Genomic DNA, 27,815 nt, shown 5'->3' with positions numbered 1-27,815 from the left:
CAACAAGTGCCTCATAACTTCATGATTATTATCTGACAAGTTTTATGTTTTTAAAATTTATAATAGATTTTTGTAAGCTAGACATTACCTCATTGTCTCATCGAAAGCACTGCTATTATTCATAGCCTATTAAAATGAATAGATTGTGGAGTGATGGTCCACAATTATTGTTGTTGTTATTATTATTATTATGCACTTTGATTTGAGGATCTCAGATTAAATACAGAATGTCTCTCTTTTCCCCAAACTAACTTATTATTTTAAGCCCTGCCTCCTATTAGTTATCTCTTTACCTGGTTTGTTGTGTGGTTTTTGTTTGTTTGTTTTTTTCTGGGTTTTTTTTTCTGTGACTTTCTACACCTTGGGTATCCTGATAAACTTCAGAGAAGTGGGATCAATATCACTACCTTAAACTTGGCAAAGGCTTGGGAGAGATACCTCTTTCTAGATCTCCAACATAGTCATAATCCAGATTTAAACACACGTCTGAATCTACAACTTTAATCCAAGACCAAGGAAACCTATTTTAAAAGGTCTTTCCAGCCAGCTTTTGCCTGTATCCCACATTTACCAGTGGCTTACGCAGACAAATATAATAGTAAGAGAACTTCCAGGGGCAGTGTTGTCATTTAAAAAGGACCCCTGTGGTCTTGGACAAGCCAATGAACCTCCATGTCCAGCAGAGACTGGGAAAAATTATGCACTATGGCTTGACAAACCTAACATACTGTACTTTAGTACTCACACCTGACCCTAGCTTTACTCTCTTAAAGCACCTTTAATTACCCCTTTACTCTCTTAAAGCACTGCTAATTACCCCTTTCTTGGTAATTGTATAAACCTCTAAGTCAGTGGTTCTCAACCTTGGCTGCACATTAGAATCACCTGGGAATCTTTTTAAAATTCTGATTTCTGGGCCTCATCCTCCGGAAATTCTGTTTCTTTGTTATGGGGTGGGGCCACAACATTAGTAACAAAGAAACAGAATTTCCGGAGGATGAGGCCCAGACATCAGGATTTTAAAAAGATTCCCAGGTGATTCTAATGTACAGCCAAGGTTGAGAACCACTGCTCTAAGTTAATACATTCAATTTGGGGCATGATCTCTCTATTAGTGACTTCCAGCTAAGCAGACTTGCTTGTTGGAATCAGTGAGCATTTCCCCGTGGCTCTCTCCTTTCCCCTTCTAATTAAGATGTGAATTCACGTTTCCAGAATCCCAGAGAGGTTTTCTTGCAAGCCTAAAGGCTCACAGATCACTAAAGAGAAGGCTCTGGAGAGGGCATTTAGAATCTTATAGTTCTCATTCCTCATTCCCCAGAGAAGCTCAAAACAATAGCTTACGTTTATTGACTGCTTAATATGTAGTGCCCGGCACCAGACCAGGCAATTAGCACTTAACAGTCATTTACTTCTCGATTATCCAGGTGCTGTCATCATCATCTCTATTTTACAAACAGGGAACTGAGGCTAAATCACTCGCCGCAAGTGTGGAGCCAGGCAACCAATGATGGGATGCTAGTCTGGGGGAAGCTTTCTTTTCTTCCCTGCACCCGGTATTCTGAATTTCACAAGGTATCCGGGTGCCTCTTGGCGGGATGTGGATAGCTTCTTCAGAAGCCCAGCAGCTGGCTGCGCCCCCTGGAGAGTGACGTGTGGCCTGGAGCGGAGCAGGAGGGGCCGGCGGGTGAGCGCAGAGCCCTGAGAGTGCGGACGCCCAGCCCTCAGGCAGACGCCTCCGCCGGGCTGAGCTGCCGGGTGGCAGGTGGCTGGAGCCGGGCAGGGGCAGAACCTGTTGCTGCAGCCCGGGGTGGGCGCTCCTGGTCCCGAGGTCCCCTGGCTCCGCGGTGTGCAGGTAAGGGCGCCTGTCTCGGGCTTGACTGATTGCTGATATCTATTGGGGACTTACTATGGATTTTGCGATTTCACTCTGCGGACCTTTCCCCAAGCCCTTCCTAGTTCCTCGGGCCCCCTGTGCGGACTCATATTCCAGGAGGGAGTCGCTTTATTGTCAGCAACCAGCCTGATGACTGGGGGCGGGGGGCTTCCCTGGCCGGGCTCCGTGGACCATGTGTGGACGCCGGCTCCCAGGCTCACATAGCAAGATCAGGGCAAGCGACCAGGGGCGCTCACTTAAGCATGAAGTTCTCCGAATGCTCTCTCTGGTGCTGTGTGGTGGTAACTTTGTTGAATCTCCTTGGAGAGCGCGCTTGATACTAGCAAGAGTTTTCTAAACTGGTCTCTTCACCCGCGATTACCTCGAGCTTTGTGTATCTTTGCGCATGTGAGGCGGCCTCCTGTGCGTTTCCACTGGCCAGGAGGCTAAAAGGCAGTTTCGCACCCCGTTCCCGGACGCCGAAGGCACTTAGAGATTTCAGCTCTTTCTGCAGGTGAGAGAGGGTTTCCGGACAAAGCCAGTTCCACCTCTCTTCTGCCAAACCGCCAAGCACTTCCAGTAACATCTCAGCCCTCCGTCAAAGTTAGGGTCTGGTGTAGATCAGGGAAAGTACCTGCTCTGCGCTGTCAGTTTTCTTTCTTTGTTTTAAAACTAAAATAAAACAACCCACCACCCCCAAAATACATTAATTTGTACCCCATTTCCCCTCAGCCAGATAGATATCTCAAAGATTTATTTATTTTAAAGAATCTTAAATATAAAATGACTAAATTTCTCTTTCCATTCATTATACATCCAAATCATTTCCAGTTGACAGCCAGTGACAGGTAGGATGAGTAAATCGTGGTTTGTAAGCTGAAATGTTGTTGTTTTCAGCTGGAATCCTAATTAAACCCAAAAATAGCTTGTGAAATTATCTTAATGGAGATATTTTAAATAATTGTTGAATTTGCAAAATTGATATGAAATGCTCGAAGAACCATTGTCATGAGCAGAAATTTGAGTGGCAGTGTAGGCAGTTTTCAATCAGTCTTTCATATGGCAGAAGCTGCTGTAGCTTAGCCATTTAAGAAAACAGCTTCCCTATACAGACCGCACTATCTTTAAAGGTACATATTAATATGAAAGGGTAGATATTGTAGTACTCAAAGATGTGCTTTCATTATTCCTTGATAATGACTCGTGCATTACTAATATATCATTGTCATGTGAGTTTTTCTAAGATCCATATAATGCAAGGTCTTTCTACCAGCCATTTTTATTCATGTCTATAGGCATCTTTAGGAGAGTTTGAACCTCAAACTTATTTTTTTCCTTCATTTATCTATCTTATCTGTTTTATCAGGTAATTTTATTCTTGAGCATTTTGTGACTACATTACAAAGTATTTAAGAATATATGTTCAAAATTTTTTTATTTTTATAATTCTTTTACCTCATGGCTCCTGTTGCAAATTACTCTGTTCTTCAATATTTTCTTTTATAAATGTTAATGGCTGTGGAATGCATAGGTATAAATTCACTATTACCCAGTGAATTATTAGCTCTTGGAAAATTAGTTCATTTATTGTTCTTGGCTTTTGTGTGATTTGTGACTTTTTTATGTGAATTTCATGCAAATACTTCTGATAACTAATCATGAATATTTTCACTCTATTGCACTAAAATAGATTTCCAGTTACAATAGGGGCAATAAGGAAACGTTGTTCCTCAAAGCTTCATATATTTAAAAATGTCATTTCATAAAATAGTGTCCCGATTATTGTGAAGAGAGGATTGATTTGAGGTGAGAATTTTAAACTGTCATACATATTAAAAGAGAGAGAGATCACATCACATTTCTTAAAATATATCTATATAGTCTTTTAATAATCTTACCAAATTATTCTCTTAAACACATGAATTTTATGCTTGCCATTAGCTGATGTTGACAGCTGGATTTTCCTTTCTTTCTGTTTCCCTTTGGTTTTCACTTCTAGCTCTGTGGGATAGACTAGCTCTTACCAGTAAGTGAATTGTCCCATTGCCTTAAAGCTGAATGTTAAGGGTCCAGAAAGTCCCTCACTGTATTGAACCTAAGGCAGAAGTAGATAAAGCACCCCAGCAATGAATGACAATGGTCACCACAAGAGACAGCTCTTCCTAATGGGTATCATGTCCTTCATGTGCCTCACGAGATTTTGAGATACAAAACTTCTAAAAGCTAAGAGATCAGATTTTCTTCCCAGCCAGGCTTCTAACTGACTCTGTGCCTGCAGCAAATCATTTAATTCCACAGAGTCTAAGATTTCTCACACATCAAAGGATGGGTTTTAAAATGCTTTCTAAAATCTTTTCACTGCAGTTTCCCTGTTCATATGGTAAAAGGGCAAAGGATCCAGGCTGTGAGAAGGCTGGCGTGCCATTGTTTTGCCACTTGAGTGCAGCTTTCCTAGGTGAGGCCCAGGCAATTTGGACATCAATGTCTGCTGTGTGAAATGGGCAGTTAGAGTGGATGATACGTGTGGCTGTGCTGGACACAGCATCTGGCACGTAGGGGACGCACAGTGATGGTTTCTAAGGCACCATCTCTGACAAATCTGAAGGTTGTTCTGGCTCTGGCAGGGAAGAAGAGGAGCGGAGAGCCGAGAAGTCCCCCTGCGGGCTCAGGTGGCCTTTAGCAGTATAGCTGGTGTAGTGTGCAACAGGGGTCAGGGGATGGGAGCGTCAGAGCCTCAAGCATGTGATGAATGCCTCCTTGATATCTCCCCAACTCCCCCCTCCCACACACCCCATACACACACACAAGTCAAAATGAGCCAGGACACCTTCCAAATTAAATTTACCTCATTGCCACACAAGACTGAAAAGACATGTCCTCTTCCAGTTCCCTTGTCAAACCAGGTTCAACTCTTAGAGTGAAGGACATCGGACACATCACATCAGGAGAGCAGCAGCACAACCCCAATCACACCAACCCAGTAATTTAAAGAAAAGAAAGAAAACACCACACACCAAATAACCTAGAAATTGGCCCTCCCTTAACTTTGTTGCCACTGAAAAGTGAACATGTCCAACTATTACCAAAATATATTTCTCACTTTATTTATTTTTGGCTGTGGAGAGGGTTCTGTTCAGGTACCTGCACTGTGGCCGTTGCAGACTAAAGCATCTTCTACCAGGACCAATACCCCTTTTTCTAGTCCTTTACAGAAATCTCAGTTGACTTACATTTTCAAAACTGCCGAGGGTCCAGCAAACACATCAGAATATTAGAGCTCTGGTTGCCTTCCCACACATTAAGAAAACAATAGTTCCCCAAAGCCAAGTGAGATAATAATAGCTCACCTTTAGTGAGCTGTCACTTCATATACATGATCTCACTTAATCCTCATGGTTTTAGAAATTGAGTCTAACCGTAATCCCTGTTTTGTTTATAAGGAAACTGAGGCTTGAAATAATTTGCCCAGAGTAAATATATTTACTAGGGTTGAGGAATCAGGATAATGAACATGTGTAGGCTTTAAGTCCACAAACTTAAATTCTATGCTGCTGGGCCCCCAGGGTGAGACTAACAGTCAAGGTACCAATTTCTGCACATGCCAAGCCTTTTAAGCACAAGCTGTGTATCTAGGATAAAATAACTATTACAGTCTTGACAATGGTTCTTATAAGCAGATGTAGAAAGCACCAGTCACTTGGGAAGCTTTCCCAAGCATCCACACCTGAGCCCCAGCACTGCAGACCAGGGACCTGGACTCAGGTCTGGGCATATGTATATTCATATGAAGATAATCCTCGTGATTCTTATAGTGAAAATACTTGGTTTGGTCCCAACTCACATTGCAATTTGAAGTCAGAAAAAAAAAAAAAAAAAAGTAAGTTTTGTCTAGGAGAGGGGAAATTCAGAGAAACAGAACAAGAGGAAAACATTTCTTAAAGTCATCCTCACCAGATCACCTGTTAAACCGGCGGTTGTCTGTATTCGAGTTTACTGCCTATGAACATAAAACTCAGTGAGGAAAAAGTCCATTCAAGACCTTGCTCATGACCTTATGATTCTCATATGAGGGCGTGAGTGCGGGGGTGGTGCCAGCAGGGATCTATCACTTAGATAAATTGCTTCTTCCAGAGAAGGTCTTATCAAACACCCTTGTCTCCTTGCAAAATGCAGACATTGAAAGAGGATTTCTCTGACCTTCCCTCCTTGATATAGGGATCTACCACATTCGAAGTCTTTAAAATATCTATTAAATTTTCTAAATTTTCCTTTCCTTTTTACCTGTTCCTTTATTGCTGGTGCTAATAGTAAATGCGGGCTCTCTCCAGGAACACAGCTTCCAGTCCTTCTAGTCAGCAGGGCGTATGACATTTGTACAAGTATCCTCTCTGCCCAGTGTACAGCCCTGTGTTTCCCTCCGCCCCGCCTCACAGTCTCCTGGGCTCTCTCTGGAATTCCCCATTTTCACCAAGTTTGCAAGGGTCATTTTGTCCTTGGGGAGGGATTTATATCATTTCTATTAAATGCTACTTTAGGCTTGAAGCTTTGGGCTAGAATCCTGCCTCTTTGAGGAGGTTTTCCCTTTGTTACTACTTAATTCAGCTGGAAAAGCTACCTCACGTGATTTCTGACCTACTGTGTGGTTCATGCTTCTTCCAAAACTAGGGGCCCTGGGGGCTCATGAAGACCACCAAGCTTGCCCAAGTACCCTGAGCCTGCTTTTTTAAATATATATGTATATTTGATTATCCAGGTTTTAGTAACTTCTATTTGTTTTCCAACAGAAGTAGAGCCTTGAGAGTTCCCCAGTCTGCCAAGTTACACATTCGCTCTGACTTCCTGCTCAGCTCTCATCCCTCCTGTCCTCGTTGGGGACCCTCCAGCCCGGAACACACTGTACTCAGCCCGACTTACAGCTTCTGCACTTGCCATTCTTTTCTCCCTGCTTGGGAAGCTAGTCTCAGAGCTGCACAAGGAGAAATGCTTTTTTGCCTTTCCAGTGTCAGGTCTGGGTGCCTCCCTGTGCCACTTGTCACTGTGCCTGGCCCCCTTGCTCCTTGTACTACATCTCCGTTATGTGTGGACTTGTTTTTGATCTTCCCCTCCAAAAGGAGAATCTAAGCTCTGTGTGATACCCTATGATTTCATATTTACTGCTGCCCCAGTGCCTAGGCAGTCTGGCACATAGTGGACACTCAGCAAATATTTGCTTGGTGAAAATTTTATTTCCATGCCCACATCACATTCTCCTGCATCTTTTTGCAGGTCCAGCGAAAGCTTAAGGATTAGGCTCCTCCCCTTCTTTCTTTCTGCTATTTTTTAATTCTTTCCACTGCTCTTACCTTAATGAAAAGAGCAACCTGTATATATTTTTTCCCTTTCATAGGGGAGGAAAAAAATTTAAAGCTATTTCTTTATCATTGGCTACAGCATTTTAATATACTAGTACATTCAGGTCCCATGGTATCTGTGCATGTTGATTTTTAAGAATAATGGGGGTCTCAGCACTAGGAAAGACTAAAATATAAAATGGCACAACATTTACATTTTGGTCAAGTTAAACCCAACCATTCTGTTAGTTTCATTGGTGTGAGAATTTTTCATCTTTAAAAATATTTTACGCCGAAACCGGTTTGGCTCAGTGGATAGAGAGTCGGCCTGCGGACTGAGAGGTCCCAGGTTCGATTCCAGTCAAGGGCATGTACCTGGGTTGCGGGCATATCCCCAGTGGGAGATGTGCAGGAGGCAGCTGATCGATGATTCTCTCTCATCGATGTTTCTAGCTCTCTATCTCTCTCCCTTCCTCTCTGTAAAAAATCAATAAAATATATTTAAAAAAATATTTTACTTAAAATCATATAATTATATAAATGCCCAAAGCAAAATTTTAAATATTAGTGTAATCTCCCATGATAAGGGACAATAAACAATCCCTACTTCATAAACATTCAGTTTTTTCCTGAAAATTTTATTTTATTCAGTTTTACCACAAAACAAAGCTATAATAAAAACAGTTTATAAATTCTTTTATTATAAGTACAAGGGGTAAAAATATTTCTTAAGAATAAATAAAAGAAAATATATGGATTTACTTATAACTGCAATGGGGATAGCCTCCTGTGTGAGGAAGTTATATTTTACATGATGTGTTTGGTGTGAAGAGATATAAATAGTGACACTTTCTTTACAATACTTTGGTAATATGGCCAAAATGTGAAAAAATTTGTTTAATCTCTTTTCCCAATATTTTTTCCACCAGCAACCAGTAATCATGAGTTTTGCTGGCATTATAATGAAGTTTTAGAGCTAGAAAGAACATTAATTTTTATTTTTCTTCCTAAGTTTATAGATTACCAAACTAAAATGTACAAATATTAAATCATACAGCTTAGGGAGAGTCAAGATGAGGAGTCAATTTTTTTGTCCTGCAGTTTGATCTATTTTCTGCTTTAGACTACTGCCATTCACCATAGTTCATAACTTTTAAAGAGGTTGTAAAGGAAAAAATACATGAAAGTCCTAGTTCTCATTTCCCTGAAAATTAAACCATATGGGTAGTTTAACTAGGTCCTCTGACCTGTTCTCATGTAACATGTTATTAAAATTGAAAGCACTTATTACTATGCTCACATAATTGTAAAACCTATCCTCTAACCTTGGTTTTAGTGCTCCATTGCACAGCATAATTGGATTGTTTTCTATGCACGTGAAAAACAGATAACACTTCAAAAATAGAACCATTAGAATTTAGAACATGTCCTCTTAAAATCACTATTTGGAAAGAGGAGCCAAAATACATTTATTAAATAGAGTACTGTTATAAAACTCACTTTCAAAGCTGGGTTTCTTCTTTGGTTGCTGGCTGTTAGACCTAGAGAGGAGTTTCAAGTTGTTGTCCAGATACATGTATATGTAAAGGTTGGCAAAGCCAACATGTATTCTAATGTATTCGGTATGAACAGATTTTTAATTTAGCTTGTCAAGGTATAGTACAATATAATTTTTAGAGGGTGGTTATTTTAGTAAAAATGAGTAAAGTGGCCTAGGAAATGATCTTTTAGCTAACACTGTAGAAATCAGACTGTTGTTGATTTGCAGAATGCGGCGTTTATTTTAATTAGCTGGGAAGTGTTTGGTGGGAGAATTTTTAAAAACTGCTGCAATTGTAGCCTTGGATATACTAGGCTTTGATGACTAAGAGCTTCACCTTACAAAGCTGTGATCCACAAGCAAATGTTCTTTTAGGCATTATATTCATACTAGGGGCCTGATGCATGAAATTCGTGCAAGGGGCTCGGCCCTCGCAGCCCCAGTTTTGTCCAGAAGGTTGTCCGGAATGTCCTTTGGCTGTCCAGTCTAATTAGCACATTATGCTTTTATTATTATAGATTTATATGGACAATTCCAAATATCAGTTATTAGATATTGCAAATTTTACATCAGACAGAGACAGAATGCCAGCGTTTCAGGTCAAGTAGATTCAAGCTCAGTTTTAATAAATTATAGTCAAACATTCCTTAATGGGGTTTATCTAAATGTAAAAAAAATACCAAGCAATTGGGGAAAATATCTTCCACATTTTTGGCCCATTTTCAATGAAAATAATTATTTTGTAGATATATAATTATAATTTTCCAACATTTTGACTGTCTTAGTTGGAAAATTACTTATCATAGTGAGTTTTCTTTGACCATGTATAGAAGACATTTTTATACACGTAGAAAGGAAACCTAACTTCTTATATTTACCTGTTAACAGTAAATATAAGGAGAAAAATGTTACCAGTAAAGGCTGACTGAGTGTGAATACAGTAGCTGCAGAACAGACCATTTGATGTTATTAGGTTAGTGATAAATCTCATGATCACAAGTCAGGTTATAAGAGAATGGATATAAAAGTGCACTGAAATGGGGATGGAAAGGGACTTTGCTTGGGGCGATAGGCGCACGATGCTGTGGTGAGATGATGTTTTATTGAGTAGCACACTTGAAACCTGTATGGCTTTGCCAACCAATGTCACTCCAATAAATTCAATTAAAAAATAATGAAAAATGAAAAAGCACTATTTCCTATTAACATGCAACAGTCATTTATACTGGAGTAATCTAAGATGTCATAACAAGTTCTTTTTTTCTTCCCTCACCCATGCCATCTAGTATATTATTGTTGCACACAAGACTAAAGTTTAACCCTAGGTTAAAGCATTCTTCCCTTTAGGAAGGCTGCTTTATTTTGATTATTATTTTTTTATTATTATTATTTTAGAGAGAGAGGAAGAGAGAAAGATCAATTTGTTGTTCCACTTACTTATGCATTCCTTGCTTGACTCTTATATGTGCCCTGACTGGAGATCAAACCCACAACCTTGGCATATTGAGATGACACTCTAACCAACTGAGCTACCAGACTGGAATAAGGCTGCTTTATTTTTTATTATGATTTTTTAAAATTCATTTTATTTGTTGCATCACTGTTTAGCCCCTCTATGCCCTCTCCTACCTCCCCCTCTACCCCTGCCACAATCCCCACACTATTGTCCGTATCCATGAGTTCCCTCTCTTTGTTGCTCAATCCCTCTACACATCCCCAATACCACCTCTTCCCACCACCAGTGCTGCCTGCCTGCTCTCTATGAGTCTGTATCTATTTTTCTTGGTAGTTCAGTTTGTTCATGAAATTCCACATATGAGGGACAGTATCCATGGCAGTGGAGTTAAGGGTTCTGTGTTTAAGTTTGAATCTCCAAACTCTATAGTTCAACAAAAACAAATAGGAAACATGTAAATATGTTACATTATGTGACATTATTTGTTTTATGGCAGTGAGAGTTGTCATAAATAGCTGGTATCCTGGTATAATCTGACTAAGGTTTTTCATACGTATTTTTTGTTTTTGATAGAATGCAGTTGCCAGATTAAATTTGGGAAATTGTTGTATGGAACTTTTGGGTAAGGAAAACTGAACTCGGATAATATAAGACTGAGAGAACTAAGAAGATGATGGCAATATGTGACAATGTGATGTTATTACTGGTTGCTTGTACTATAAGGCACAAAGGTCCTGAGACAGAGACAGGCTACTTTAGAAGCTCAACATCTGTTTTTTTCTGTTTGTTGTTGTAACGCTTCCACATTCTAGAGCAGTAGGTCAGTTGTAAAGTCACAAAGCTAATCCATTTGTTTAAAATTCTTTTAAAATTCTATTTCTTCTTCCCACTGCTATTAACACTATATAGGTAAGGACAAAGTTAAGTGGCTTTACAATAATATTTATACATAGATTAGAGGCCCAGTGCACGAGATTCGTGCACTCGGGGGGCGTCCCTCAGCCTGGTCTGTCCTCTCACAGTCCGGGAGCCCTTGGGGGATGTCCAACTGAAGGTGGGGAGTGGACCTAAGCTGTCAGTTGGACATCCTTAGCACTGCTACAGAGGCGGGAGAGGCTCCCACCACGGCCGTGAGCCAGGAGTCCGTCTTCTGGATGAGCAGTGCTCTACATTGAGCGTCTGCCCCGGGTGGTCAGTGTGTGTCATAGATAGGTAGGTAGATAGATAGATAGATAGATAGATAGATAGATAGATAGATAGATAGATAGATAGAATCAGCAATTCTGTCTCAGGCTAAGCACAGTAGCAAGTTAGTAACTGATTTGAAATGGAATATTTTCATTTCTATAAGAGGCTATAGATTTGCTGTAAAACCCTTCAGACTGGTTCTATTTTTCTCACCCTTCAGTTGCCATAATTTTCATTCATTACCAGTCTGTCACAATCTTTTAAGCACAATTGAATCCTATAATCTTAAGGCAGAAGTGGCAGTGCAGTTCACACCACAGCCTGAATCTGCTGCAAAATCTTCTCTTGCTCTGGGCTCCACTATGATTTAGGAAGCATAGGGTTGATTTAGCAAATACATCAGTAATCCATTAGTAAATATTGTTTACGGCGGCCAGAAGCCCATCAGGTGCTGTGCTTCTTTGTTATAGAGAGGTACAAGATGCAACTGGCTCTCCCTCTGCAGGGAATAGCTACTCATGCCTTAGACCACGACTCCCCTGGAAACTTTATTAAGGTGGCAGATGCCTGAATTTTTATAAGGAATATCTTCTACCCTCTGGTATTCATGTGTCTTATCAAGGTATCTACTGTGTTAACTATTTTCTGCTCACCAGGTCTGATTAATGCGATTTCATCGTTTTAGTACATCAGTAGGAGGAATGTGAGCAAGGTCCCCCCAGGATAGCTCATGAAATCAAGCTGGAGAACTGACATAGTTTGACATAGCCCTTAGGTAAAGGAAGGAAGATATACTGCAGTCTGCCAAGTAAAAACAAACTAGTTCCTACAGTCTTTGACAGTTCACACAGGGAAAGATATTTCTCAGACAGAGCTGCATACCAGGATGCAGGGCCTCTGCTGATTTCTTCCTGCAAAAGCGGTACTGCTAGAAGGGTGAGTAAATAGAATCAACACCTGATCTAAATTTACAATAAGACCTGTCATTCTCCTCAGCCTTTGTTTTCTCCCACTTTAAAAATGTTTTATTTATTTTGAGAAGCTTTATTGGTTTATGTATAATTGTAATATATAAATTAGAGGCCCGGTGCACGAATTCAGGCACCAGTGGGGTCCCTTGGCCTGGCCTGTGGTATTGGGCGGAAACCGGCTCTCCAACATCCCCCAAGGGGTCCCGGATTGCGAGAGGGTGCAGGCCAGGCTGAGGGACCCCACTGGTGCACGATTGGGGCGGGGGGAGGGGGGAGGGGGGGCACAGGAGGTTGGCCAGAGGGGGAGGGCTGTGAGAGGGCTCCAGGGCATGTCCAGTCATGTCGCTCAGTCCCGATTGGCCAGACCCCAGCAGCAAGCTAACCTACCGGTCAGAGTGTCTGCCCCCTGGTGGTCAGTGCAAGTCATAGCGAGCAGTTGGGCAGCCTTAGCATATCATTAGCATATTACACTTCGATTGGTTGAACAGCTGACTGGACACTTAGCATATTAGGCTTTTATTATATAGAATAATTGCATATATCCAATGTGTACAATCTGATAAGTTGGGACATATGCAAGCACCCATGACATCATCACCACACTCAAGGTAATAGACACATTCAGTACCTCCTAAAGTTTCCACTGTGTCTTTTTGTTTTTGTTTGTGGTAAAAAAATTAATATGCGATCCACCCTCTCAACAAATTTTGAAGTGCACAATGCTATAATGTTGACTATAGACACTATGTTGTACAGTCATGCACAGCATAAGGATGTTTCGGTCATCAGTGGACCACACATACAATGGTGGTCTCATAAAATCATAATGAAGCTGGAAAATGATGTCATATCCATCTTAACATCTTAGCTCAAGGCATTACTGTGTTGTGCAGGGCTCGTTCTAATGGGTAGACATGTCTGGGCAGATGAGCTTGCCACAGACATCTCTTCTTTCTAAGCCAATGTTACAACTGGCCGGTGGTGGGTGGGAGATAACTGTCAGGGAAGCCAGTTCAGTAACAGTGTGTTTATTAGCATACCAACCCATGCTTTCAGAGTATGCCCATACTGTAGAACAGGCTTTCAGTAGCACAGCGGTTCTCAACCTGTGGGTCGCGACCCCTTTGGGGGTTGAACGACCCTTTCACAGGGGTTGCCTAAGACCATCGGAAAACACATATATAATTACATATTGTTTTTGTGATTAATCACTATGCTTTAATTATGTTCAATTTGTAACAATGAAAATACATCCTGCATATCAGATATTTACATTATGATTCATAACAGTAGCAAAATTACAGTTATGAAGTAGCAATGAAAATAATTTTATGGTTGGGGGTCACCACAACATGAGGAACTATATTAAAGGGTCGTAGCATGAGGAAGGTTGAGAACCACTGCAATAGCAGAAAGGCATTTTATTCAGGGAATTATGCTCACAAAAGCACTGGATGTGCTGAAGGACCAATGATCAGGGAAAGACGCTGCTGTATCTCACGTTCTCTATCAGGCTTTAGAAAATCGGGAAGACATGGAACCAGGATCCTATGGGACTGCAGCACTGAAACCCATGGTTTAGGCAGTACCTGGCGGGACTGAGTGAAAGACGTACACCTGCTGAGGCCCACATAGCTGTCACTGTTGAAGGAGTGAAATATGGTTCTGCCTCTCCTCCACTTTCCAAATCCCACTCTCACTGAGCTCAAGGTGTTTCTTGTGATACAGGGAGACTAAAGAAGAGGGGGGACTAGTGCTAATCTGTCACTAGGCAAACTGACAGTGTTAAGAGTAGGACCCAGACTACCTGGGTTCTCCCACCTGCTGGGACCTTTGACAAGCCACCTACCTTCTCTGTGGCTCAGCTGTGCCAGCTAGGAAAAGTAGATAATCTCCTTGCATTGAAGAAACTTTGAGAGTTAATGCTCATGGACTATGTATGACAATAACAATGCATTACATATGGTAAGGATCAATGCAATAAGGAATTATTATTAAAACTAGAGGCCCAGTGCATGAAATTTGTGCACGGGTAGGGTCCCCAGGCCTGGTTGGTAATCAGGGCTGATTGGGGCCTTCCTTCCAGCTGCTGGCCAGGGCCTTCCTTCGTTCCGCACCGCCCCCTGGTGGTCAGTGCATGTCATAGCGAGCGATCAAACTCCCAGTCCCCTGGTTGAACTCCCGAGGGGACACTTTGCATATTAGCTTTTTATATAGAGAGAGATGTAAACGTAGCATATAGTTTGTCCAAAATCCAAACAAAACAACTCAGCATTGAATAAACTATTTGGAACTGTTTGGTACCTGGTCTCATGGTCACCCTACCAGATCTCCAGAGATTTTTTTTCCTTTTTTCTGAAAATTTGGGTGTTACTTTCCATATGACTCATAATAATTTAATGTCTTCAGGTATACTTTATGTTTAAGGCTACATATTCTAGCAGCTAGTTTAGGTCTAATCAACATTACTTTTAGGTAAGGGAGGCACTACTATCTGAAGATGAACACAGCACTAGCCCACAATGTTGGGACTCTTGCTCCCTAGCATGCCACTGCAGAGAGATGCTCACAGCCTCATCTGCCTGTTAAATATGAAGAGGGACATGAGTAGGCAAATGATAGAGGGCAATATTGATGCATCTAAGATGTCTGTGGCCAGAAAGAGAAATTTGAAAGAAAACAACCAGCACAGGGGGTTCAGAGAAATACACAATTACTGTACATGATAGAGGCAATTTGCACAATCATATTGTTAAGAACATTAGAAAGGATTTAGAGTATGAAAAAACTTTATAAAAGGAAATTATTTGGTAATCAAATAATTCTGTAAGCAAGTAGAAAAAGATAATGTTTATATTTGAGAACTGAATCAGTGACTAGGAACATCATATTAAAGAAATAGTTCTCTAGGAAAAAAAAATCAAAGACAAAATAGAATGAAATGGAAATAACAAAAGATACCTAACATGCAAATAATTCTAGAAGGAGAAAAAAGAATGAAGGAACAACAAGCAACTATTAAACAAATTAGAGAGAAATAGGTTATTGTCTGAAGAAATATATATGAATAGGTATATATTATAATACCTCCAATATTAATGTCTTTTCAAGAAATTCCTGGTCATGTGTTAGTATAATTATTGAATTTGGAAGAAAAACTAATTTCTTATCATATTATAATATAAATAACAAAAATTGATCCAGGATGATATACATTTTCCTCTAATGTACTGTATTCCAGTCAACGTGGTCTCTTTGCTGCTCACAGAACACAATGCACCGCCATTCACAGTCTCACTTCCTTCTGCTGGGAGTAGTCTTTTCCCAGAAATAGATGGACTAAGCAGTTTGTATTGGAGGACAAAGGGAGTACAATAATAATTACACCAAGGCAGCACCAGGATTCTGGGGCCATCCCAGGCAAATCTGGTCTCATAGTCACCCTACCAGATCTCCAGAAGATTCGCCATTGTATGACCTTCAGAACTCTGCTCAAATGTCAGTTCCCAGCTTCCCTGATCACCCTACTAGTAACCACCCCACCCCTGCATTTCCTGTCCCACCTTATCCTAACTTAATATTTCACCTTTCCTATTACACATTTACTTGTTTATTATCTCTCCCCACCTCCGAGAGCAGGGCCTTTTTTCTTTGGTTACTGCTGTTTCCCAAGAGCCTAGAACAGTGGCACATGGCAGGGGTTCTCTTTCCAGGTGACTTTCCATGAGGTGAACACAAAACATATATGCCTTCCATGATTTTAGCCCTTGAATAGATGAAGTTCTTTTAAACAGAGTTAGGTTAACGATTAGTATCCCTGAAAGTCTATTCATTAGCCAGTCTTCAACACTGAAACTGGAAGTGCTACAGACCTTGACAGACACCCACTTGAAACCTTCACTCGAAGGAGCTCACTCCTCAATAAAAGCTTTAAGAGCAACCATTAAATCTCTTAGCACAGATGTGTCCTCAGTTTTAAGAGACTTTCCACAGGGCTTTAATTTCCACTTGGTCCCTCTTGCCTATTTTGCTATGGCAGTGCTTTCACACATCTTAGCTCTTGGGCAGTATTAACTGACGTTTTCTTACAAAAACTAGATTTGCCTTAGGAGATATTTTACTCAGAAAAAGTGAGTGTAAATTGGCTTTGGTTTTCAGTCTCCACATAGACATTTTAAAGGTCATTTATTTTGTGTGTATGTGTGGGGGTGGTATGGTGGTGACATTTCCTCTTTTCTTTAGTAGAACCATCCTTATATTAAAAAGTACATAAATAGTAGGAAAAGAATGGTATCCAATCTCTTATCATCTATAATTGATGTTATCGCTTAATGTTTGCTCTGTAAGAGATGCCATCGTTATCAGGCATAAATTATGATGCTTTAGTTTTGAAGAGTTCTTCAGAATTTGGCTGCCTTATCCATTATTAAATATAATTTGAAAAATCATGTTCTTATTTCTTAATTGCAGCAGCTGATTTGTAATAAAAGTTGACTATACTGTCTAACCAGCCACATTTTTTTTTTAAAGTGAAGATTTACATGCATATAACTAGTAAAATTTTCAAAAGTCTAACATCTAAATAGTAGTATTTGAAAGTTTACTTTTTTTTTTTTTTTTTTTTTTTTTTTTTTACTAAGAACTAAAGAAACAAAGTTGGCTCAGGCCAAATCCTTTTACTTTCATCCTCTTTTAAAAACACACACACACATTTATTTTGAGATAACTATATTCACATGCAATTGTAAGAAATAATACAGAGAGATCCCATATGCCCTTCACTCAGTTTCCCTCTGCCGGTGGTTCTTGATCCGGCATATAGAGGGTTCAGAAATCTGGAGGAGGGCTGTGCATAAATTAAATGAGAGTCCACAGATGAAACATAATTTTAAAAGGCATTTGGGGAGTCAGAGAAGACCTAGCTAAAGGAACTAAATTCTTTTGTCTCAGGACCCCTTGCTTTTTATTAACACAATTTGTCCTAAGGCAAGGTGGAGATATACACATCAAAGGGTAGGGTTAGGTACAGAATCCATTGTCAGATTGGGGAATTGCCTTCGGCAGTTCAGGAATTTGGCCAGGAGGAGGCAATAACATGTAGATTAAGATGCCCTCAGCTGTCTGGCAGCAAGCAATCAATTTATGTATCCTTTCCAGGTTTGGGGAAATGCCCTTTAGCCATTCCCAGATGATTCAGCCCTGCTGACATTCTGGAATTGGCTTCTAGCACCCTCAATGGTAACATTTTGTATAACTATGGTACAATAACACTACCAGGAACTTGACATTGGTACAGCCCACCAACCTTGTTCAGATTCACCAGTTTTAAGTATGGTGTGTTAGCTCTATGCAATTTGATGGCCTCGGTTGATCTATTTGACCACTCCCATAGTCCAGCTACAGAAATATTCCAGCATAAGCATTCCTTGTGCTACACTTCTATAGCAGCACCACTTCCCACCTCCCTACCTGCCTAAACCCTGGCAACCACTGACCTGTTCTCCATCTCTACAATTTGTCTGTTCAAGAATGTTATATAAATTGAAATATCGAGTATAGAAAATTGAGATTTATCCTTTTCAACTCAGTATGATTCTATTTAATTGCTTTTGCACCTTTTGTCAAAATCAGTTTGGATGTGTCTATTTCAGCATTCTCTATGTGTCTATCCCTTCACCAGTCCCACACTGACTTTTGAATATAGCTATTTAGAAAGACTTAGTATCAGATAAAGGGATTTCTTCCACTTTATTTTTCTTTTTCAAAGTTGTTTTAGATATTATAGGTCCTATGCTTTTCATATAAAGTATTGAATAAACTTGTTTATGTCAAAAAAACAAACACGTGCTTCTGTAGATTTTGATATAAATTGTAATAAACTTAAAGATCAACTTGGGGAATCTTCCATCTTCTTTTAAAAGCCCTAACAAACAAAAGAAAAACCCTCAGAGACACAACAACAGTATGGTGATTATCAGAGGGAAAGGGGGGTGGGGGAGGTAGGAGAGGGTAAAGAGGGATAAATGGAGATAGAAGGAGACTTGACTTGGGGTGGTGAACACACAATACAATATACAGATGATGTATTGTAGAATTGTATGCCTGAAATCTATGTAATTTTATTAACCAATGTCACCCCAATAAATTCAATAAAAAATTTAAATCTCTAGATTTTTCAAAGCTCAGGTCATAAAACAACCATGCGCCCTAACTGGTTTGGCTCAGTGGATAGAACGTCGTCTTGCGGACTGAAGTGTCCCAGGTTCGATTCCAGTCAAGGGCATATACCTTGGTTGCGGGCACATCCCCAGTAGGGAGTGTGCAGGAGGAGGTAGCTAAATTGATATTTCTCTCTCATCAATGTTTCTAGCTCTCTATCCCTCTCCCTTCCTCTCTGTAAAAAATCAATAAAATATATTAAAACAAACAAACAAACAGAAAAACAACCATGCATCATCTCTCACTTTTTCAATGATATCTTTAGCACCTGGTTCACTCTCTCTCAATTCTTTTTCTTGGTGCCATCAATATAATGCAAAGGATTTATTGTGGCTTCTCAGTTTATTGACCTCTTTTTCTGAAATTATATTTTCCTACATGTACCATATCATTTTTATGTTTTACTTTTACACTACCATCTGAAAGCTTTATTTCAGGAAACACTCTTTTCCATCCAGTTGATTTACTTTAGCATATCACTCCAGCAATACTTCAACTGTAAAACTTCTAATTTAATCTTTTCAACAAATAGTGATGGAAGAATAGGGTATCCATCTGTTTCCCCTCCCCCCCAAAAAAAGAATCTAAATCCATACCGCATACCTCATACTTGATACAAAAATTAACTCAAAATGGCTTTAAGACCTAAATGTAAAACTTCAAATAATAAACCATGGAGAAGAAATCAGGAGGAAATATTTATAATCCTGGTTAGGAATAATAAAATTCTTAGATTGGAATTCATAAAAATTAGGAACTTCTACTTTTAAAAAGCCAGTGTTGACAGAATGAAAAAGCAAACCAAAAAGTTGGAAAGTCTTTTGTAAACCACACATGTGATAAATGACTTGTATCTGAAATATATAACAATCTCTCAAAATTGAAAATTAAGGAAATGACTCAATGATTGGCAAAAGATTTAAGCATACATTTCACTGAAGAAGATATATACATAGCAAGTAAGCACTTGGAAATATGCTCACCACCATTATCGTTAGGAAAATGTAAATTAAAATCACTTTGCCCAGCCAGTGTGGTTCAGTGGTTGAGCATTGTTCCATGAACTGGGAGGTCATGGTTTGATTCCTTGTCAGGGCACATGCCTGGTTTGTGGACTTGATCCCCAGTGTTGGGGTGGGCAGGAGGCAGCCAATCAGTGATTCTCATCATTGATGTTTCTATATCTCTCTTTCTCTTCTTTCCTCTCTGAAATCAATAAAAATATATTTTTTAAAAAATCACATTGATATATCTCTATATACCCATTAAAATGACTAATTTTAAAATCCTCACCAAGGATATGTTTATTGGTTTTAGAAAGAGAGAAACATTGACATGAAAGAGAAACATCAATGTCGGTTACCTATCTTAAGTGCCCCAGTGGGGATCAAACCCACAACTTAAGTATGTGCCCTTACCAGGAATTGAACCCATGACCTTTTGGTATATTGGACCATGCTCCAACTAACTGAGCCACACCGGCCAGGGAAATGACTAATTTTTTTTAAAAAAAGAAAATAATACAAAGTGCTAGTAAAGATGAAAAGTAAATGAAACTTTCATATATTGTGATTAAGAACACAAAATGGTATAGCTGTTCAGAAAAACAAGTTGGCTGTTTGTTATAGATACACTTACAATATATCCTAGCAATCCCACACCTACATATTTATCCAGGTGAAATGAAAACTGTATTCAGAAAAAAAAAAAAAAAAACCTCTATAGGAATGTTATCATGGCTTTGTTGATAATTGTCTCAAGCTGGAAAAGTTCAAATGTCCCTCAACTAGAGTATGTAAAAAGAAACTTTAGATAACAGTTTCTCCACAAATAATTGAATACTATTCAACAACATAAAAGAATGAACTATTGATAGAATAATATGCATTATTTTATTTTTATAATTTTGCAAATGGAAAAATGTAGGGACAGAAAATAGATCAGTGGTTGCCAGTGGCTGGAGTTGGTATTGACTACAAAGTGGCACATGGAAGAATGTTGTGACTGAATGAAATTATTTTTTATCTGTATTATGATGATGGTCATATGATTGTATACATTTGTCAAAGACCATATATATACCCTAAAAAGGTAAATTCTATCTACACGCTTAAATGATAAAAATAAAAACCCATTTCTAATTCAAGGACCTTACTATTTTTTTCATTATTCATATACCCAACAGATTCTATCTCCTGACTTGATTTCATGTTATTCAGTATCATGTAAATGCTCCTTGTAAATGCTCTTAACTAATTTACTATCTCTCCCATTTTTTTAAATTTTTACATAATTTAAAATCCACATGTAGTTTTGAGAACTGTCCACAAAGAGATCCTTTATATTCTTCACACAACTTCTCTTGTAACATCCTGCAAGATTATGTAGTACAATATTATGACCAGGATGTTGACATTAAGTCAAGATACAGAACATTTCCATCCAAAGAATCCCTCATGTTGCACTTTTATAACCATATCCACTTCCCTCTCAATCAGAACCCCCACCTCTGGAAACCACTAATCTGTTCTTCTATTTCAACAATGTTATAAAAATAAAAACATACGATATACAATCTGTTGGGACTGGCTTTTTAAACTTAGTACAGTGGGGCCTTGACTTACGAGTTTAATTCTTTCCGTGACAGAGCTCATAACTCAAATTACTCATATGTCAAATCATAAAGTGAACGAGTGAGACACGTGATGCTGGGCTGATGTTGTGGCGTTCACTGTGACGTTCGCTGTGCCAACTAGTGGTGGGGTATCTCAAGCTGGCTCGTAACCCGAATTTTAGCTCGCAACTCAAAGCAAAGTATCGGCCGAGAGACGGCTCGTATCTCAAAAAACTTGTTAGTCGGGACACTCGTAAGTCAAGGCCTCACTGTATAATACCCTGAAGATTTATCCATTTTTTTGTATATATCAATAATTCATTTCTTTTGCTGTTAAGTAGTATTCCATGATATAGATGTACCACAGTTTATTTAACCAATTCACCCTGTACTTCCAGGTAGACATAGAGCCCAGGTTTCTGTTTATATCCAGGGCTGAATGGGTGTTGGTTATTTCTGTGTAGGGGTAGAAGTCCTGGCCCCCAATAGGCCTCTATTGATACTTCCCTTACTGTGAGGCCTAGCTTTGCCTCAGTACTGTTTCTCAGTGGCCATCACTCCCAGGGGAGGGAAGAGGGCTTGTTGCTGCCGGGCAGTGGTGACAGTCCAAGCTCCACTTGGTTTTCTCTGACACTACCATGGTGAGGAGCCTTCAGTACCTTGCTAGAGAATCATGAGAGTAGAAGTTTAGTCTACTCTCTTGGCCTTTGCTGGCATGGGTATAGATGGGCCAGATTTTATAAGGTGTTTGTTTGGACTTGGTGGTTATTGTTTATAAGTCTGCTGCCTTACTGTTCTTCCCCATTTCTGGTTCTTTGGCTAGAGAGAGCAGATTTGAACACCCCTTGACGTTTCCAGGTTGCCTATATCTTTGGCTTCAAGTCTGAAATATATGAAGCAAAAGGAAAACCAAGGGACCTCTCTACTTTGTTGTTCCTTGAGTCCCAATATCCCTATCCGGTCTGCCTTCTCTGCACTATTCAGAATTTTCTTATATTTGTTTTATGTAATGTCCAGGGGTTTCAGTTGTACTTAGCGGAATAATAGGGGGAAAATGTCTACTCTGTCTTCCCAGAGGCAGAAGTTTTCTTCCAATTTATTATCTTAGGAAAAATTCTGAATAGAGTTAAAACCAAACATCTTTAGCCCAGCCAGTGTGCTTCAGTGGTTGAGCATCGACCCATGCACCAAAAGGTTGCTGGTTCGATTCCCAGTCAGGACACATGTCTGGGTTGTGGGCTCGATTCCCAGTAGGGGACATGTAGGAGGCAGTGATTGATATTTCTCTCTCATCAATATTTCTATTTATCCCTCTCCTTTTCTCTCTAAACAAAATCAATAAAAATATATTTTTAAAAAGCAAAAACAAAATCCAAATATCTTTATAATCAATGCCTATTTTGAAAAGTCCGATTGTGCTGAAGAAAAATCACACAATTACATAACTGATTCCTCTTTCAGTCTCATTAACCTAGAATGCAGAGGTAGCCTCAATCCCTGCCTTTCATTCTGCATTTCTCTTATAAGCTCTATTATTCTCTTTTGCATATAAAATTGTATAACTTATTTTCCCTCTTTGGATTTCTAGTAAACTCTTCACCCCCTGCTTCACTCGCAGCTGATGACTTTATTTTATTCATATTGTAGTTTAGCCGTTCTAAGAATAACCATAAATTATTAGAATATCCATAAATGAGGACATGTCTTAGAATTAGTGGTGCCTAACAACACTGTCAGAAAAGTTATAGTCATGATATAGTTGTCATTGGTTACACTGGATAAACAGCCTTAGCTATTCATTCTGTTGTCATTTCTCTGTTAAAATCTATGAGCACCCTATTAATAAATTCCAAATAAAATCACCAGGGAAAAAAGTATTGAGTGTTTAATTGTCACACTTTTTTTGTTGGCAGTATATAAAATAAAGTTGCATCTTTATAATTTATGATAGTTTATGTTTGATGAAACAATGTATTACTGTGATATCAGAAAATGTAAATGATCTAAGATGTTATCCCATTTGTGCAAATATATGTTTCTAGATAGAGAGATGATGAAAAAAAGAAAGAAAAAGAAAGAAAGAAAGAAAGAAAGAAAGAAAGAAAGAAAGAAAGAAAGAAAGAAAGAAAGAAAGAACGATGCTTCAAACACAGGAGGTGAGGTGGCTGGGATTAGGGAAAAGAGCTTCATTTATAATCACAGAAAGACAATAGCCAAATTAACATTGCAGCATAGGCCCCCTACGCCCAGCAACCCTGCAAGGCTGGCAGGGTAAGAGCCACCTGAAGAAATGCCCTAAACAATTGACATATAATTTGAGAGGTAAAGGAGACAAAAAATAATAATTTTTTGTGTGTTTATAAAGAGAAAAGAAGCCAATTCCCTCTCTTTTCCTGAGAAAGTCTCCTGGAGAGGCAAAGGGATGAATGGTACTCTAGCTCTCTGATTTATAATCAATCCTTCAGAAGCCAAATAGGTTCAGCATGTCTAGCTATTGCAAACTAGCTATGTCTCCAAGGGCCTGGGATTTATCGCTTTTGAAATCGAAACACCTAGGAAGATAACACTAAAGCCTTCCTGTAAATCTCCGGGATAGGGTCTCACTTTTGGAGTGAACCTAATGCCTATCGCAGGATATAACCGTTGGCCTCTTGGGGCGATTACTAGAAAGTTTATTAGCCTTTTGCATGAGAGCGACTTATTTCATCATCAGGGAAACAAACGAGTACTGATCTAATCTAAATGTTTCTAGGGGGAGTAAAAACAAACATTATCGGTATTTATATTGTATGCAATTGTATATTTCAGGGACCAGGGCACTGAGAAATCCAGGGAAGATTTCTTCTCCTGCAGTTACATTATGCTAAAATGAGACTCTTCCTGCCTCACTTTCATCTGTGGTCCAAAGATAGAACATAGCAATTTGTTATAGTATCAATGTTGTTAAATTGTTTTCTAGAATATCCTTAACCTGTATAGTTGGTTAAGAGGGGACATCTCTTTAAACTGCGGAGGTTAAAGGGATGCAGTAGCCATTACTCTTGCAAGGACTTAAGGGTAAGAGGCAGTGACAAAGAGATAAGGAGGTGCTCAGTTTTCCTCACTTCTTTCCACTCCACATCACGCTCCTCCCAACTGCTGGCCCTGAGGACCAACAGAGGTGGCAGCCACACGGAGACATCAGCTTCCCATAGACCTGCCTCCAGTCCCTTTATACAATCTCTACAGCAGCGGTTCTCAACCTGTGGGTCGCGACCCCTTCGGGGGCTGGACGACCCTTTCACAGGGGTCGCCTAAGACCATTGGAAAACACATATATAATTACATATTGTTTTTGTGATGAATCACTATGCTTTAATTATGTTCAATGTGTAACAATGAAATTGGGGGTCACCACAACCTGAGGAACTGTATTAAAGGGTCGCGGCATCAGGAAGGTTGAGAACCACTGCCCTAGCTCTTTGTTTGTGTATTGTCTCTGGCTGTTCTGTGCTATACAGCAGATTTGAGTAGTTGTGACAGAGACCTTGGGCCCACAAAGTCAAAAACATTTATCTTGCTCCTTGCAGGAAGAGTTCGTTGACCTCTGGTGTAAAGTACAGTTCCTATAATAGATACCATGTCTCACTGGGTTTCCTTCCTGACTGAACTCTTACTGAGTGTGCTCCAATGGTCCAAAACATGAACAACTCTGTATTTCTGTCTAACTGTGGTAGGCTGCATCATTTTAAGCTGTTCTTATCACTATAATGTGCTATTTAGGCTTCTTAGCATGTAAGTTGATAAAATGACAATGAAAAATTGTCTTAAGGACATTCTAGAAGTGCAGGTACAGAGAAATAATCTATATATTTTCCCTAAGTTTCTGACTGATGATAAGAAAATAACTTCATGTCTATTTATTTGAACGTGAAAAAATGCAACAGATGAATTGTGTTAGTTATTTTAGTATTCAGAATACTTTAAAATAGCATTATTCATATTGTATGATATTCTTCAAAAGTGGATTCTCTTAAAGAAATATGTTTTAGAAGAGTAGTAACAGTTTGTTGCTAATACAGAATAAATATTAATTTTTTAATAATATTTAATACATGATTGTTGGTAGATATTCAGTTGAATATAAACAGTATAAGATGATATAGGGCTTAAGAAAGAGTTATGCATCCTGTGGGAACACCAAAATATATCTTTTATTTTCTAATTTATTTTTATTTTTTTAATTACATTTGATAGTCAATATTATATTACTTTCAGGTGTACAGTACAGTGGTTAGACATTTATGTAACTTATGAAGTGATCCCCACCAAGAAGTCTAGTACCCACCTGGCACCATATATAGCTATTATAATAGTAGTGCCCAGTGCATGAAATTTGTGCACGGGGTGGGGGGTCCCTCAGTCCAACCTGCACCCTCTCCAATCCAGGAGACATCAGGGAATGTTCTACTGATGGCTTAGGCCCACTCCCTGTGGTTCTCTGCTCTCTGCGGGGCCTGGTTGCTTTGCTGCCACCGCTGCCGTGGGCACAAAGCCGCCATGCCCCACTGTCCTCTCTCTGTCTGCCGGGCCTGGGGCTTCACCTCCACCGCTGCACGAACGAAGCCGGCCCGCCCTGCTGTTCGCTCTCTGTCTGTCCAGCAGTGGACGAGTGGCGTGGCTGGATCTGCCTGGGGCTGACAGAACCAGGGACCCCAGCAGGACTGAGGAGATTGGGTGCTGCCATCTTGTGGCTATGGGTGCCGCCATCCTTTGTGACAGAGTGATGGTTAATTTGCATATTACCCTTTTATTAGATAGGATTGTTGACTATATTCCCTATACTGTACTTTACAGCCCTGTCAAAAATATATCTTTTATTTTTTTTTATATATGTATCTTTAAGATGACTAAACTGTTGACAAATTTTGACATGGATACTTAATTAATAAGTATTTTTACAAGTCTGTAATTTCCTTATAAACATTCTTAGAATAACTTGGAGAAAAAAGGAAACAATGCTTTGAAATTTTTCGCATTAGAGGAGTGTTAGACTCCATCAGAAAAACCTACCAGAGTTGAATCAATATTTCGTGCTATTTCAGTGATGAACATATTTAGATGTGGAGATTGTGCCCTGAAGGTATAGAGCAACTTCACAAATTCAATCCTTAACACTCATATCTGAGCACTGAAAAATTTGAGCTATGGTCCACACAGCAGCATTGCCAGCAATATGTTTGAAGAATCAGCAGAAATTCTGTGAATTGCTTTGCTGAAAGCTTTGTTGTTTGCCACTGTTGCTAATGCTCTGAGAAAACCAAAAAAGCATACCGAAAGAAATTTCCATAACCCCTGCTGTTTCCCCTAGAAAGTCAGATAATATGATGTTTACTGCCTTCCACTTACAGAGATTATTGCAGTGACAGACAGACTATGCTAAAAAATATAATCTAGGAGAAGTTGTCCCAAATGAAATTTTGCTGATTATTTGAGTGGCTAGACTTTATAGCATTAGTAAAAGATTCTCCTGTTTAAATAACCTTTTCTTCAGTTGTGACAAGCGAAGGCCCCTCTAAAGGATCTGGAAAAAGATTCAGAGAAAATAAGCTAAATTTCTGAATAATAAATTAACAAAAATTTGAGAATGTTCTGGTGGCTGAGGATAAAAGGCAGTTTGTTTGCCTTCTGGGAGTGGGTGGTTAGGATTGGTGGGAGAGAGAAAATTGGAGGGACTGAATGGGAGTGTAAGAGCAGTTCCCACTAGTTGATGTTAAAGAAAAAAAAAAAAGGAATTTCCCTTGAGGAAAACATCTCTTCATGGTAGGCATGGCAAAACAATGTCTAAAGTTCAGTTAAGGTTGTTTCCCTTCCTGGCTCTGCTGCAAGTCCTAAAACATCATCCCGAGTCAAATAGACTCACAGAAGGAGACTTTGAAAAATGAAAATGGAGGGTCCAAGAAGGGAAACGGAATAGAGTAGTGAGAGCCAGAATTCCGGGCAAGAAGGAACTTGATGCCCCATATCATCATTTTAACCCTGATAATAAACAAAATTCAGCAGAATATGTTTTAAATATTTCATTGGCTTTATTCAACAGCCAATCATAGCAGCATCCAGTCTAGCAGATCAAAAGGAGTCCCAAGGGGCTATCCAAGGTAAGAGATCTTTCTAGGCAGAAGGGATCCAGGAACAAGGAAGTTGTACTAGAGAAAAAGTGGATTGCTTATGGCAAAGTGATTTTCCTTCAGGGGATGGCAGGAGTCTATAAGACTGATTACCTAATTAATGTTGATCAGACAATTCTCAATTAACTGGTTTAAGATTCCATTTCTCGGAGAGCCGAAACTGGAATCAAATTAAGTCTCAGTTCGGTGATGCAGGGCTTAGCGTAAGCAACACATTTTGGAGTTGTTGTCTTGTTTTTAACATCCCTCAAAGACCAAGAGAGAGAACTGTATTTACCACAGTCCATGGTCAGGGCTCTTGCCATTTAAAGTGGACATTAACACAAAGGCTTATCTTAGAAATATAGGTAAAAGTAAAGTGCACTGTTTGTTTGCTTTCTTGTTGTTTATAAGTCCATCAGTGAAGTAGTTAGCATGTGGATTTCTTGGACTGCCTGCCTCATTTGCAAACTAC

At 39.4% G+C, this 27,815-nt stretch overlaps 1 protein-coding gene across 1 annotated transcript in view; it reads left to right on the top strand.

The window, feature by feature from the left end:
• Positions 1-1,735: 1,735 nt before the first annotated feature.
• NPFFR2 (neuropeptide FF receptor 2) overlaps positions 1,736-27,815 on the top strand; it is a 66,938-nt gene continuing 40,858 nt past the window's right edge. The window contains 1 exon segment of the mRNA XM_059682213.1: positions 1,736-1,855. The gene's annotated coding sequence lies outside the window, so the exon portion shown is untranslated.

The sequence above is a fragment of the Myotis daubentonii genome, chromosome 1, assembly GCF_963259705.1.
Source record: "Myotis daubentonii chromosome 1, mMyoDau2.1, whole genome shotgun sequence".
Taxonomy (NCBI): Eukaryota; Metazoa; Chordata; class Mammalia; order Chiroptera; family Vespertilionidae; genus Myotis; species Myotis daubentonii.
This window is presented reverse-complemented; position numbering and strand designations above follow the sequence as displayed.